Below are 15864 nucleotides of genomic sequence, written 5' to 3'. Positions count from 1 at the left end.
CAAGAGTGTCACAATCACCAACCCCTCCTTTAAAATGCGATGTTCTTGTCGCAATATGATTTTTGATCCACCAACACCGAGAATCTAGATGTAACTCCTACATCTTCAAGATTGTCACAGCCTAACCCTCAATCCACTAGATTCTCGATGTAGCTCCAATATGTTCAAGAGGTGGCTCTTGAGATGTAACACTTCGGTCGTAGTTTCAAGCCCTGCATATAACTTAATCTCGATGTTGTCACCAGATGCCTTTGCTGCTGACCACCATTCTATCATGTTCCGAGCCCAAACCCGCTTAAGCGCAACTGCATAGTGGACCTCAATAGCAGCTACTTCGTACTCACCATCGATCCTTTTACAAAAATGATTAATACAATTTGTTATAGAAATCATCAATTGTAACCATTACGTACAATGTTTATATAACCTGACCAATAATCAAATTGATAAACTTTTAAAAAACGGTTCAACCGATCTGATGGATTCAACTGACGATGAGATCGGAATACTGTTTTATTATGAAAAATAATAATATAATATAGAAATTAATATATTTTAAATTTTAAAGATGTTAAATATAATATTCTTTTATATAATAAAAATATATATCTACCAAAGTTTAAAAATCTAGCCAATAATATATAATAAAAATATCATATATAATTATATATATATATATATATATATATTTAAAACAAAAATCAATCAAAATAACCTCAAATACTATTAAAATATTATTTTTAACAAAGTTTAAAATCCAAATTATAATCATACATATACATATAAACCAAAATAAAATTTTAAATTTTAAATATAATGTAATGTCTGGTCATCCCTACAAATGATTGAAGGTTTCGCTTGGATTGAAGTACTTCAAATCCATTGATTTCAAATGTGATTTTGTTATTTAGAGAAGGAACATCATAAACATCAAATCTACTTCCTTTATGTTTGTATTATTATTCATGATAGTTAGAATGAATTTTAAGTTCATCTAATAAAGTGGTGATTTGGAATCCATTTTGATCCATCTAAATAATGTATAAATAATTAAGCTAGTTATGAATTTAAAATTTCTCTATGTTTCATTGTTAACATTAAAATAATAATCGGTATATTCATGGATTTGAAATACTTATATCCAAGCGCAACCTAATAGTTAATTACGTTGTTATGCTTATCATTACAGGTTTAAACTGTTTATTTCAATATGTTTAGGTATTTAATATGACATGCTATGAGAAAATTTTAATATTGTTTATAATACATAATAGGATTTGTTAATTTAGACAATGAAAATGAATTGAGATTATTCCTATGACATTAAATTCATTTATATTAAAATTGAAATGTATAAAATTATTGTTGTTTTGATGGAAATGGAGGTGATGAATATTGAATATGCTCAATTTTACCCGTTGGTGATTGTGATGATGGATACTAGGAACATATTTAACTATTTCCCCATCCCAATTATAATATCCACGTTATCTTTTTTATTTGTCCCAAATATATAGTCATATGTTATATTTAGTAATATTTTATTACATTTTTTTTACTAATATACCCTTATTAACTACACATTGAAAATTGTGCAATCATTTTTTAATATATTAAATAGGAATAAAATAGGAAGTTTATATAAAAAAAATTTCTCAATCAATTTTTATTAATCTGTGTGAAAAACAAAACAGAACAATATAATCGGGACGGAGGGAGTATTATGGCTGGTGATTGATAAATGTGACAGGAAGACCGAAGAAGGAAGATAAATGACATATAAAGGATTTGGAATGTAGTGACCCGCACCGTGATTACCTACTAATTAAAACTTAAGCATGCAATTAATCAATAAAATAATCTTAATCAGAGTAACTACGAAATTAAAGTAAGTCAAATACCAGGTAAGCAAAACCTAGTGGTCAACCCTGCTATCCAGGAACTATCTGCAATTGCCCCATAGAATAGGGCATCCAGCCAACAGAAAACAACCAAAAATGAGCCTAACATGATCAATATGAGAGTATGAGTATAGATTATTATATGCACATAAATGCAAGTAAACTGGGTACCAAGACACGAGGTCAAGAATATCTGATCAAGAACAAACTTGGGCCCTGATATGTGTCACGCTGAGCCGTCGCTACAGGAGGTGACCGACATACCCAGATGCCATGATGATGACCTAACACAAGTACACGTGTCCAACCAATCATTAGTGACCTGACACGAGCTCATGTGTCCAACTGATATTGGTGACCTAACACGAATCTATGTGTCCAACCATCTACTGACAGGATAGGGTAAAACCCTAATACATGATACCACAAGGATATAGGCTCAATATACTCATGTATGCAACATACAGTCATGACATGCTGTATATAAAGTCATATAAAACATGCAATCACATAATCCATGCAACACATAATATATGCATACTCAATCTGGATATCTCGAATAATACTTCCGTACCATTATAAGGCAGATCATAGAAGCTCCCCATCTAGGTCCAAGCCTATCATGCAGCACTACAACATAAATAATCATGCATTACCTAGCATGCCAAACATTACCCACTAGGCTCTAAAAGCCTTAATTAAACCATAACCTACTCCCTATCTACTATAGGGAACCAAAGCCATACATTCGTTCGTCGTCAGCCCACTATTTTCTATCAACTCTTAAAGAAAGAGTCTCGAAGCCCTAATAATAGAGCAATTATGGGGAGAGGAGAGGAATTTGGCAATTCAAAAGTGAGCCCTCGGACCCCTATTTATAGGCATAGTTTGGATCGTCCGAACCCCTCTTTGGACGGTCCGATCCTTGCATGATGTCCACGTTGCATGCAGGCCAAGTTCGGACGGTCCGATCCCTCATCGGATCGTCCGATCTCACACGTCCGAGACACTTGTAAAGTTTTTCTTGCCATCTGGTCTGAGAGAGTTCGGACCGTCCGATCCCAAGATCGAAACGTCCGATCTCACCATTCTCCGAACTCCAAACGTGCCTCAAAACTGTCCTGGTTCGGACCCTCCGAATGTCCTGAGCCCAATAAGCCTATTTAAGCATTTCCGAGCATTCTGGAATCAATTTCTTGGTCTGGTTGATCATAAACAAATTCCTTAATCATGTTTTATTAAATCTAACATGATTAGCAACTTTATCCTATAAAATGGAACCAGGCTACTACATGGAAAGTACATAATGAAATAAAATCATGAAATTTGTTATCATTTAGAAATTTCATGATTTGTAAAATATAGAATGAAACCAAAGATTATCGTACCAGTTACATCCCTAAAATCCCCAAACCACTCCACATGTTATTTTATCTATTCCACTTGTTGCTTTATCTCCATGGTTAGCCTCATAACCTTTGATGCATGTTTGTGATTCATCATCATCATCATTATCATCATCATCATCATCATCATCTTCTTCTTCTTCTTCTCCTTCTTACACGAAATCATTCAAAAAAGAGTGATGCTATGTGTACATAGAGCGTTACACGTAGGTTACACGCTATTATTAAATATTTAACTAAATAATTTTTTTTGAGAGTTAAATAAATAATTATTAATACTTAAACACTCGGTAGGCCTTCACGTGTTCTTCTCTCCAAACCCTTCTAAGTTGATCCAGATCAGAGAAGTATTATGTTGCCGATCAAGACACCCGCATATTGTTTGTCTCTTTGTTGGACATCTTTATCAGCTTAAATTAAAGTTAGTAGTAGATTCAATAGATTTATGTGTGTGCAACAATTTTTGAAAGAATACAATTTTTGAAAGAATACACAAACGCCTTGCTTTATTATTTTTTTTAATGATCAAGATTGGTCCTTACACGTACCTATGTCGATTTTCAACTTTTATGTCACAATCTTATCATGAAAGTTTCAAGCAACTTCATGAATTTTTACAGACATGTATGTATGATGTAATATCAATGATAAATCTAGTTATTTGTAGGGACGGAAGATGAATGACAAGAGTCGATGGTTATGAATATATGTTATTGTTCTATATTTATGACACCTGGGGCTGAGGAGGGCGGTGAGTGATTGCCGGTGTCAAGAGTTGTACGGATAATGAGCGGCTACAACAAGCTTCTATGCGGAGGGAGATATGAATGAACCGATCCCGTGCCGGTAGAAGAGAGATTGTGAGACCGTGTAGGTATGGGACTACATAGTTGAGGAAGACTTAAAAAATTTCATATGTACTACTCAGCATCTTCTTTTTGGAAGCTCATCACATAAGAACTCCAAAGTTAAACGTGTTTGACTTGGGACAATTTTAGGATGGGTGACCCCCCTGGGAAGTTTCCCAAGGTGCGTGTGAGTGAGGACATAAACACTTTGAAAAGACTCATCTGGATACGGTGGGACGTTACAATATTAATTCAAACAAGTACACAGAAAAGGAAAATTTTTCTAGCAAAGATATATATGTCTGGACACAACACACGGTTTCTTGTTTGGTTGAATGAAAAATTTTTGGTGCAATTTTGATGATCTTAAGAACAACCTTGGAAGCCTTAATTCGAATGACACTTTTGCGTTTATGCTGCTTTCTAAAATTGTGTAGATGAAATTTCCAATAAATTGTAGGAGCCATATTTACCTGATGATTGCATGAGTCGTGTACTGAAAACTTATTTGAATTGTGATGAAAAATTTTGAACACAGTAATGTACGTATTTATTCAAACACCTGATCAAAATTCTACGATGACTTAACTCTCTTTCTCACAACAATTAATGGTATGATATATGTCCGTGTTTTATGTTTCTAATTATATATATATATGTATGTTTCTTACATTTGCATAATATTTATAGGGTTTTCATTACCATCCTTGGAATATTGATTACGGAGTACATTTTGTATCCAAGTACGGTGTTGATCAGACATCGACAACACTATGCTCGTCAAGACGCTGATCGAATGAGGATGAAGTGATTGGATCTAAGGGCAAGTTAATTGGATATGCAATTAAATGTACTAGAATTAAAATTGATTTAGATTTTTTTTATATGTTAAAACATTATGAATTTGAAACGAATGTGAAATTCATATTTTTGCACCCAATTTTATGTGTTATGGTGGTTATATTTATTTCGAAAAGTATGGAAAAATATCTCACACATAGTTAAGACTCTACGTTTAAGTAAAATAAACAATTGGAAGTGAAAATGAAAATTTTAAAATAGTATCGAATATTAGAGTTGGTATTTGTTTTTTATTTTAATTTATTTTTTAAAAAATCCCTATCGAAAGAAGTCTTTTTTTCAAGCTTTACTCGAGTTCATTCATTTTTGCATCTCATTTATTCAATTACATATGCACATTTTCATTCTAATTCTTTAAAAGGATTGACCCGGAAGAGGACCCAATTTCTCATGAGTCAGAGGCCCATTGGCTCATAAGGAGGTTAAATCGAGGGATGTACACAAGCGGTAGAGACCTGAAGGAGGGAGCAGCATGGAGAACCTCCATATCATACCCCCACAATTTTTCTTCAGGGAATATGCTCCACACAAGGATCAAACCCGCAACGCTGGAGAATCTCTTCCCACGTCACCTCAGGTCTTACCAACTCGCCTATGCCCCTGTGGGCTTCATCCTAATTCTTGGTTCTGTCATTCACGTGACGTGAAGGGTAGCCGGATCTTGTGTAAGCAAAATAAAAGAAAATAAAAAACTGGAGGTGAAAAGAAAATGTGAAAAATAGTTTTGGGATAATTTTATGTTGGGTTTGAATCCTGTGCAAAACTGAAACTGTTTGACACAATGTCTTGATAGATGTTGCAACACGTCCTGGAATACGATATCAAGACAAATTTGCCCCACACATGGTGCTTATGGAATATGACAATCGTCTACCAAGATACATCTACTTTGTTTTGTAATAGGAGCACTCCAAATTATAAAACCTGGCAAACTTTGAATATGCTTTTTGAACTTTCTGAAAATGATGAACAAATTTGATATGCAGCAATATGTATGGACAAAAATCAGTGTATTTTTTTAGTTTTAATGTGTGTAACCAGCAACAACCATTCTGCATAATGTAGGGGCTCTACATATAATATGTGAAAAGGCTTGAATGAAAAAACACATTTTTCCATGAAATAGTGCAATAATTGATACACATCATTTCTCTTCATACACGAGACCCTTCGGTCATAAGTTATATCTGAATGATTTGATGTATCTTTCAATGGAGAGGTGCCACCTCACACAACCAATTCTCAATTCAAAATTTGAATTCGAATTGAAACGTAAATTAGCACTTATTTCTTTCTTTTTCATTTAATTATATATTATATAATATATAATATTTTTCTATTAAATATTTTTCACTCGATATAATCTGAACAATTATTTGTGAACACTTTATTAATTTCTCATTCACCATGATTGGTAATCGAAAAATAATTTTATCGCAAATATTTTATCGATTTTAAATGGGTACAATCCAAATTTCTAACATTTTATAATTAATGATAGCATGTAATCCAACGTGTAATTTTCTGTGTACACATATCATTTTCCTTCAAAAAATTCATCATTTTTTTCGGATGGAAATTGATAGGCGTGTCGTCGAGCCACCAAACTTAAATTCCTACTCCGTAACAAAATGAGTTTAATGGCGAGTAATGTCGAATCCATAGGGAACAAAAATTTATCTGTTCCAAAAAATAACAAACAAAAAGTGGGGATTTTTGGTTTATTGAAACGAAAATGAAAATAAACAGAATTTAAATAACTAAGATAAATGAGAAATTCAATATTTTACCAAAATCTGATTCAAGGGGTTTCCGTATTTCAATTATATCACTGGTTTTTTACTAACACATAATTTATTCATGCAGTTTATAGCAATTAACCTTAAAATCGTAGGGATGACCACTAAGATTTTTGTGTTTTACTACTTTAATTGACCAAACTCAGCATTCAGTTAAAACTTATCAATAACCAACTGAGCACGATAACGTTCCATATTGATTAAAAATAACTTTTTGATTTGTGAAAACAGTTAATTCTAAAATCTAACAATCGAGATAGCTGCTATTTTGAAATCTTATTTTGTTGATTTATTTAGATTAAATATGTCATGATATCACAACAAACCTAATTTATCGCTACTCAGTACCAATCATTCATGGCAATTTTCACTGAATTCATGGATAGTATTTGAAAGACGTAAAACAAATTAATTTGTCAGATTAATTGACCTACAATTTTTATGAAATAAATCATAAATCAACAAATAACATAAAGCAACAAGAACGTCAATTTAATCTCAAAACCCCACAGTGATAAATTGAAATATAAGAAAATATCCCTTGAATCAGAACTAAAAACTTAGCCAAACATATTTGGCTTCATAATTTCCTAAAAAATAGAAAAGATCCAACCTAGAAATTATGAAGAATAAAAGAGAAGAAAAAGTCTTCTCTCTAGCCGTGCAGAATAAGATGTTGAAATCTCCCCTTTTATAAATTCTCTAAAACTAACGTGTAATACCTAGGAAAAGGGAAAATTAAAAATTCTAGGAAAAAGATAAGATTATTTACAAGGTAAACTAAATATTTTTATGAAATAAAAATCTCTACAGAATCTCTTTATCCAAAAAAATCTCATCTCCAAAAAGTCTTCCATATATTAAATACCATAATTTAGAACTCCTAAAATATGGTATTTTCTTCCAAATTTTCGAGCTCTACATGCAGTCTAAGGCAACATCGAAGTAGTCACAGGGCGTGCCCATGCCTTGCTTCAAGACCTCTTTTGGTTTTGTCCTTCTTCCAGAACTTCATCTTGCCAACATCTATCAATTAAGCATATTGAAAAGATGAAAACTCGAGGAATATGATACTAAAATTATATGATCCTATCAAAATCTCTCACACCTAAATCATGCTTGTCCTTAAGCATATAATAGTTCAATCCATCATTCCAACTTATCATCCTCTTTTCTCTTACTCAACCAATCCCAAACATATTTTCATGCATGTCATGCATAAAAAACAAGCCAAAAGTGAAAATTTTCACATACCAACATCATAGGCAATCAACTCAATCAATTGTATTGAAATTAAAATACATAGAGTCCAACAAATTCTCACGGGATTCACTCATTGCACTCAACAAAAGTATTTTTGGTGTATATATATCGAAGAAAATGCTCATGTAGAGAAACACAGACGATTTTTACCATAAGCTTGCTAATATATCACGTCTTTCCCACCGAATGAATGAATTAAAATGCATGATCAAATGGCGTAAAATTGGTTGTAATGAGGCTAAGGGTAAGGTAGGATGAAAAGGAAAAAATGGCTCATAGAATTGAAGTCATCATATAAAACCTTCCACAAACACAAATTCATCCAGTTATTCATCTACAATCCATTAAAATCTTGTCATCCAATAAAATTGTTCATCTCTCTTATTTTTTTTCATTCAATTCTCTTTTCTTTTGATTTTTTTTGTTTCCCAAATTTTTTTCATTTTTTTCATTCATTTTTTCTCTTTTTTTTCACTTTTTTTGGGAATTTGAAATGTAGAGAAGAGAATTACAAGACTCGAAGAATGCGTAACTAAATATCCAAAATTCTCACTTTCCTAGATTCAAGTAGTGCTCTATGTGAAAATTTTACATGATTTTTCAATTCAAGGTGCAAGTGGGATAACCAATAAAGAAAGGATTTTTATGGCTTGTAGTGTGGTTATTCTCCAAAGAAAAGGTTCGGGCTCAAAATTGGCTCACTAAAGATATATGAATAAAGGTAGGCTCAAAGAAGGGGCATATGAGAAATGGCTTTAACCTAGGACCCTTATTTTTGAACAATGCATTCAATCCACCACAAGGGGTTAATGAGGACATGTATAACAATGCAAGTTCTAGAAAAATCAACAATGCATGACAAACACATATTCAAGAAAACAGAGCATGATATAGTGACTGCTCATTGGCCCAAATCTCACCAAATAAGATGGTTATGTGTGTTAGACCCATACTTTTGTCATTTCAGCCAATTATCAAAAGTAACTACCCAAAATGCAGCAAAGATAATAAAAAAGAATTTTTTTTTCCGAAGGGATCAATGTCCAAGTATCCAGGATTCAGAAGAGAGAAACAATAATCATGAACTAAATATCTCTTGAACAGAAGCTCACAAAATGGAATAACACAAACCCTTAAAACCTCCCAAACCTAAATCATACATTGTCCGCAATGACATAAATATATGCTCAAATAAAACAATAAAAGCGGAATAATAGTTAGAGAACTTCCCTGAAAATTTTGAGAATCGACAAAAGTGACTTCTAATGCTGAGGTGGGGGAAACGATGGATCAAACCCTATGTGCCGATAAAAAGCCAGCTGATTCTGCTCCATTCTTGTCAACTGCTACCGGAGATTGGAAAGTTCCTCAGTGAAACGCCTTGTAAATGGTCGGGAACCGGAAGGTGTTGCAGAAGTTGATGATGGTGGTGATCGCATGCCAAGAGAGGTGGTGGATGCAGGCGGTAGGAGAATATGGGCAGCAGCGGCGCTTCTGTTATTTGAGAGGTAAGAGAGACAAGCGGCCCGAGCTGCTGGTCGGCGATTCTTTGCAGTGGCGATGTGAAGGTGGTGCAATGGTGTGGCATTTGTGTTGCAAAGAAGAAATGGGAGGCGCGGTCTGTGAAGATGAAAAAGAAGGAAGAGAAAGTGAGAAACAATTAAGGTTGAGAAAAGAAAGGGTATCACAGAAAATTTTGTTTAATTTTGAATTTTTTTTAAAAAAAATCTGGCAAAAGATGTGTTTCCATAGGGCATGGGCATTATTCAAAAACTTCTTCTGAAAATTTTTAAGAAAAACCATAAAAATTTCTAACTTTTTGCATAGTAGAGGATTTTCTATAGGGCGTGGGCACGCCTTGTTGAAAATCTTCTTCTGAATTTTTTTTTTTCAAAAATATCTAACCAAACACAATAACTATTTTTAAAAAAATTGGGTTGCCTACCAAAACCTCCTCTTTTTATTGTCATTGGCTCGACTTCATGTTTCCTTGTTTCTCATGGTGGTTTACAAATGGTTACTTTTTCCACCTTCACCCATTTGAGTATTTTCATAGCAAATTTCAGTCTATGCTTGTTCTGCTTGAATTTCGTGGAAATCATCATCTCTTGATAACTTTCTCCTTTTTCCATGGGTATTTTCTTAGGTTGATATGGAGGAAGTTTTCGCTCAATTTTATATTCCTGCAAATCACAAATAAAAAATATAGTATTAGAATTTTCAGCAGGTCTTGCAACAATCTCCTCTAAATTATTCTCATCCACAAAATTTGTATTTTCTTGTGACAAGTGATAAGTGATATTAAGAGCATTAATAGTTCTTCCACAACTAAGATATTTCACGGTATCATAAATATTAAACTTAACGATCTCACCATCAAATTTCATAGTAAGAGTACCATTATTAACATCTATGATAGATCTTGAAGTTTTTAGAAATGATTTTCTAGGAAAATTGGACTATTTAAACCACCATTTTTCATGTCAATCACATAAAAATCAGCAGAAAAAACCAAATTATCAACCTTCACAAGAACATCCTCAATTACATCCCTAGGATAAATAGTGGACCTATCGACCATCTGAATAACAATTGCAGTTTTATTCAGAGGTCCCAGTTTCAAATGATTATAAACAGAATAAGACATGACATTGATAGAAGCACCCAAATCCAACATAGCTTTAAGTTTAGTATTTCCAATTATACAAGGAATAGCAAACATATCTGAATCACTGCATTTGATAGGAATATTTCTTTGCAGAACAGCAGACACATTTTCTCCTACCTTTACCCTTTGACTCTCTTTCAAATTTTGTCTCATTTTACTATTACACAATTCTTTTATATTTTGTGTTGAACGAGGTACTGGTTTAGTATCATCTAATATAAGAATATTTACCCCGCATCTACGAAAATTTTCATTCAATTCCGTAATGCTTTCACAATTCCTATTCAATGTAATTTGGAATGGGGGATTGGTTTATAATCAAAAAGAGGCCAAAACTTATCTTTCGGTACAATATCTTGATTGGCTCCTTTTTTCTCTACTTTTATCTCATTTTTTTTGTTTTTATTAGTTGGTGCTAGTACTACATCATCTTGATCCTCCAATTCTTTACCATTTTTAAAGTGATTGCACTAACATTATCCCTTGGATTCACCACGGTATGAGAATTTTGACCACTTGAATTTTGTGCTTCCAACTTATTGATTGCAATTGACAACTGATCCACTTGAGCGTTCAAATTCTAAATCTTGGCCTTTGTTTCATGTTGAAATTGCAAAGTATTAGTGGCAAGGGCCTTAACAATTTTATTTAGAGATATACCTGAGTTAGAGGATTGTGCAGGTTCTGGTTGTTTGTTGTAATTTTGTTGTGGAAATCCTTGTTGGCCTCTTTGGTTCTTGTAGCTGAAATTCGGGTGATCTCCCCATCCTGGATTGTAGGCATTGGAATATGGATCATACCGATGTTGTGGTTGTCGAGGAAAGCCACCAATTGCATTGGATTGCTGCGTTGGATCTTCTTGTGGTGTTGGACATATATCTATCGGATGTCCAATACCCGATCATATAACACAAGCTTTGATCTGTTGTATTTGTCCTATAACCAACTTTTCCAAAAAAAAAAGTCAATGAATCTAATTTTTGATCAATAGGATTAGCACTTAACTCATTAATTTGTCGTGGAGCGTTGTTTTCTCTAGTTCCGAACTGTTGTGCATTGGCAGCCATGTTGGCAATAAGATCTCTTGCCTCTTAAGGTGTTTTGTTTACCAATGCATCTCCACTTGCAGCATCTATCATGTTCCTATAAAAACTGAGAGACCCTCATAGAAATATTGAACTAAAAGTTGCTCAAAAATTTGATGTTGCGGACAACTCGAACACATTTTCTTGAATTTCTCCCAGTATTCATACAAAGTGTCTCCCTGTAACTGTCGGATCTCACAAATGTCCTTCCTAATGTTTGCTGCTCTCGAAGCTGGGAAGAACTTTTCCAGAAATTGCTGCTTCATGTCATTCCAAGTTGTTATAGTTCCAGAGGGTAAATAATAGAGCCAATCCTTAGCCTTGTCTGCCAGAGAGAATGGGAAAGCTCGCAGTGAAATTTGTTCATCTGTAATTCCTTGAGGTTTCATAGCTGTGCAAACAATGTGAAACTAGCTCCGTAAAAAGTTTTTGCGGGTCTTCACCTTCAAGACCATGGAAAGTTGGCAACAAGTGAATCAAACCAGATTTTAATTCAAAATTTGCTTGAGTAGTAGGGAATTGAATGCATAATGGCTGTTGAGTAACATTAGGATTAGCTAACTCCCTGAGAGTTCTCTGTGCTGGCTCTGCCATTGTTTCTTCGTACTCACTTTCTTCAGTTTCAAACTTAGGATCAGATTCCCTTTCAGAATCGCTCGAGTTCAATGCCACGTTCAAACCAGAAGATGAAATTGATGCTTGGATACGTCGTAGCCGCGTCTTTTTTCTCAACCTCCTAGTTGTCTTCTTGATTTTTAGAATATATTCTAGTTCACTTGTACGAGAAGAATGAGACATAAAAAGAATAAAAATAATTAAATAACAAAACTTGAAAGAAATAAATAAAAACACCGTTTCCTGGCAATGACACCAAAATTTAATAGGTCTGTCGTCGAGCCACCAAACTTAAATTCATACTCCGTAACAAAACGAGTTTAATGGAGAGTAGGGTCGAATCCACAGAGAACGGAAATTTATCTTTTCCAACAAATAACAAATAAAAAGGGGATTTTTTGTTTGTTGCAACGAAAATAAAAATAAACATAATTTAATAACTAAGATTAATTAAATGATAAATTCAATATTTTACCAAACTGTGATTCAAGGGGTTTCCGTATTTCAATTATATCACTGGTCATTGGCTAACACATAATTTATTCATGCAGTTTTTAGCAATTAATCTTAAAATCGTAGGGATAGCCACTAAGATTTTTATGTTTTTCTACTTTAATTGACCAAACCCAACATTCAGTCAAAACTTATCAATAACCAACTGGACACGATAGCGTTCCATATTGATTGAAAATAGCTTTTCGATTTGTGAAAATAGTTAATTCTAAAATCTAACAATCGAGATAGCTGCAATTGTGAAATCTAGTTTCGTTGATTTATTTAGATTAAACATGCCATGATAGGACACCATGCCTAATCTATCGCTAATCAGTATTAATCATTCATGACAATTACGAATCATTGAATTCATGGATAGCATTAGAAAGACTTAAAACGAATTAATTTGTCAAATTAATTGACCCACAACTGTCTTGAAATAAATCATAAATCAACAAATACCAGAAACCAACAAGAACGCCAATTTAATCTCAAAACCTCACAGTGATAAATTTAAATACAAAAAAATATCCCTTGAATCAGAACTAAAAACTTAGCCAAGAATATTTGGCTTCATAATTTCCTAAAAAATAGAAAAGATCCAATCTAGAAATTATGAAGTATAAAAGAGAAGAAAAAATCTTATCTCTGACCGTGTAGAGCGTACAGAATAAGATGCAGAAATCTCCACTTTTCTGAATTCTCTAAAACTAACATGTAAAACCTAAGAGAAGGGAAAATTAAAAATTCTAGGAAAAAGATAAAATTATTTACAAGGTAAACTAAAGATTTTTATGAAATAAAAATCTCTACAAATTCTCTTTATCCAAAAAATTTCATCTCCAAAAAGTATTCCATATATTAAATACCATAATTTAGAACTCCTAAAATATTGTATTTTATTTCAAATTTTCGAGCTCTACATGCAGTCTAAGGCAGCAGCGAAGTTAGTCACAGGGCGTGCCCACACCTTGCTTCAAGACCTCTTCTGATTTTGTTTTTTTTCCAAAACTTCATCTTTCATCTTGACAACTCCAAATGTGATAGCAATCAACTTTTTAGCTCAAATTTTGGTCAAGATCATCAAATCTCCTCCAACTACAAATAACATAAAAATCTATCAATTAAGCATATTGAAAAGCTGAAAACTCGGGGAATATGATACTAAAATAATAAATATTATGATCCTATCATAAATTCAAAATACCACTTAACACGAATTGCATTTGAGGTAGAGGAAATAGCTGTCGGTGGTGGTTTATCTATATACAAGTTGAAATCTTTTATTTCTCCTCCTTGATCTGAATAGGACTATGGCTAGCGCTACTTAATTTGTTCACTTGAGTATGTGTTTCGTTCCGACACTTATAAATAATGCCCAACAAAACAACATGAGTAATATTCCCGTGAGACGGTCTCATCTGTGAGACGAATCAACCTTACCCATATTTATAATAATAAGTAATATTTTTGGCATAAAATGTAACACTTTTTAATGAATAACCCATATAAGAAACTCGTCTCAAAAAATGACATTTGAGACCGTCTCATAGGAGTTTTTATCAAACAACATATGTTTATCGCTATGATAGACTATAAAATGAAACATTTAATAATCATTTGAACATAATTATGTGGTTAATTCACTGCTCAAATAAATAATGTTCACCATAATATGAAATCAAAAATTCCATTCCACTTAAAACCAAAAAGAAAAAAATAATGGAAAATTTTAATCAAAGTTAGTTGCCAAATTTTTTTTATTTAATTTACTGTTCAATTTTCCATAAAAATCAAAATTAAAAACCCCTAAACGACAACATCCAATTCCTAGTTCTAAAATTATCTAAATAGCAAGATGAAAAAAAATCACAAAATGAAAAAGAACAAAAATCCAACCAAAAACAACACATAAAAAGGAAAAATGATTTTTTTAGTACATTAATTTGGTCTGTTGACTTTTTAAAGTTTGGTTTTATAAGTATATTAACTTTTATTTTTTGGCAAAAATTCCTATGAGACGGTCTCAAGGGTCATTTTTATGAGACGAGTCTTTTGGATGAGTTATCCATTAAAAAGTATTACAATTTATGCCAAAAGTATTACTTATTATTATAAATATGGGTAGGATTGACCCATCTCACGGATGAGACCGTCTCACAGGATTGTTACTCTTATTTTTTTAGTTATTTTAGTTCAATTGCTAACATGTCATCTTGATATAACAACATTTTTCGATGTCACGTCATCATTTTTCTGTATTACATCAGCAGTTTGACCAAAATAACCGAAACTAAAAGTTATTGTATCAAAACCAAACTTTGAAAAATTAATGGACTAAAACTAAAAATTGTACAAGTTAATTGACCAAAAAAATAATTTCCTACAAAAAATCGATATATAATATATATATATATATTTAAAACTAAATCTAAAATTCTATAGAAATTTTGGAATATGAGAGGAAGAAAAAACCCTGCATCTAAAGTTCTAGAGTTAGTTTTAACAATTAAATTGACAATAAAGCTAACTCGCTCAATATTTGTAAACGTTTGGGACTTACTTCGAAATGCCAAAATATTTGAAACCAAAAAAGGAAAGGTGTCAAATATCTGGAACTGAATTGGACCATTCTCGTCGCATATACTGTTAGATTCAGACATTAAATTGACGAAAGGACCATTTTGATTGACTAAACTGGGATCGACAAAACATTTGAGACCAAATTAAGAAACGGACCAAATTAGTATAAGTAGCTCTTGCTTAATCGAATAGAATAGTAAAGTAATATAACAACGCACATACTAAAACAGTAATTATATTGCAATTTTGAAACATATATTTAATGTGAACTTATAGACAAAAAGTTATTATAGATAATAGGGGTGTCTTTTATTCTCAGTTTTTAATATTGAAGAAACAT

Source organism: Henckelia pumila, chromosome 4 (genome assembly GCF_033568475.1).
Source record: "Henckelia pumila isolate YLH828 chromosome 4, ASM3356847v2, whole genome shotgun sequence".
Lineage (NCBI taxonomy): Eukaryota > Viridiplantae > Streptophyta > Magnoliopsida > Lamiales > Gesneriaceae > Henckelia > Henckelia pumila.
Note: the sequence above shows the minus strand (reverse complement) of the source record.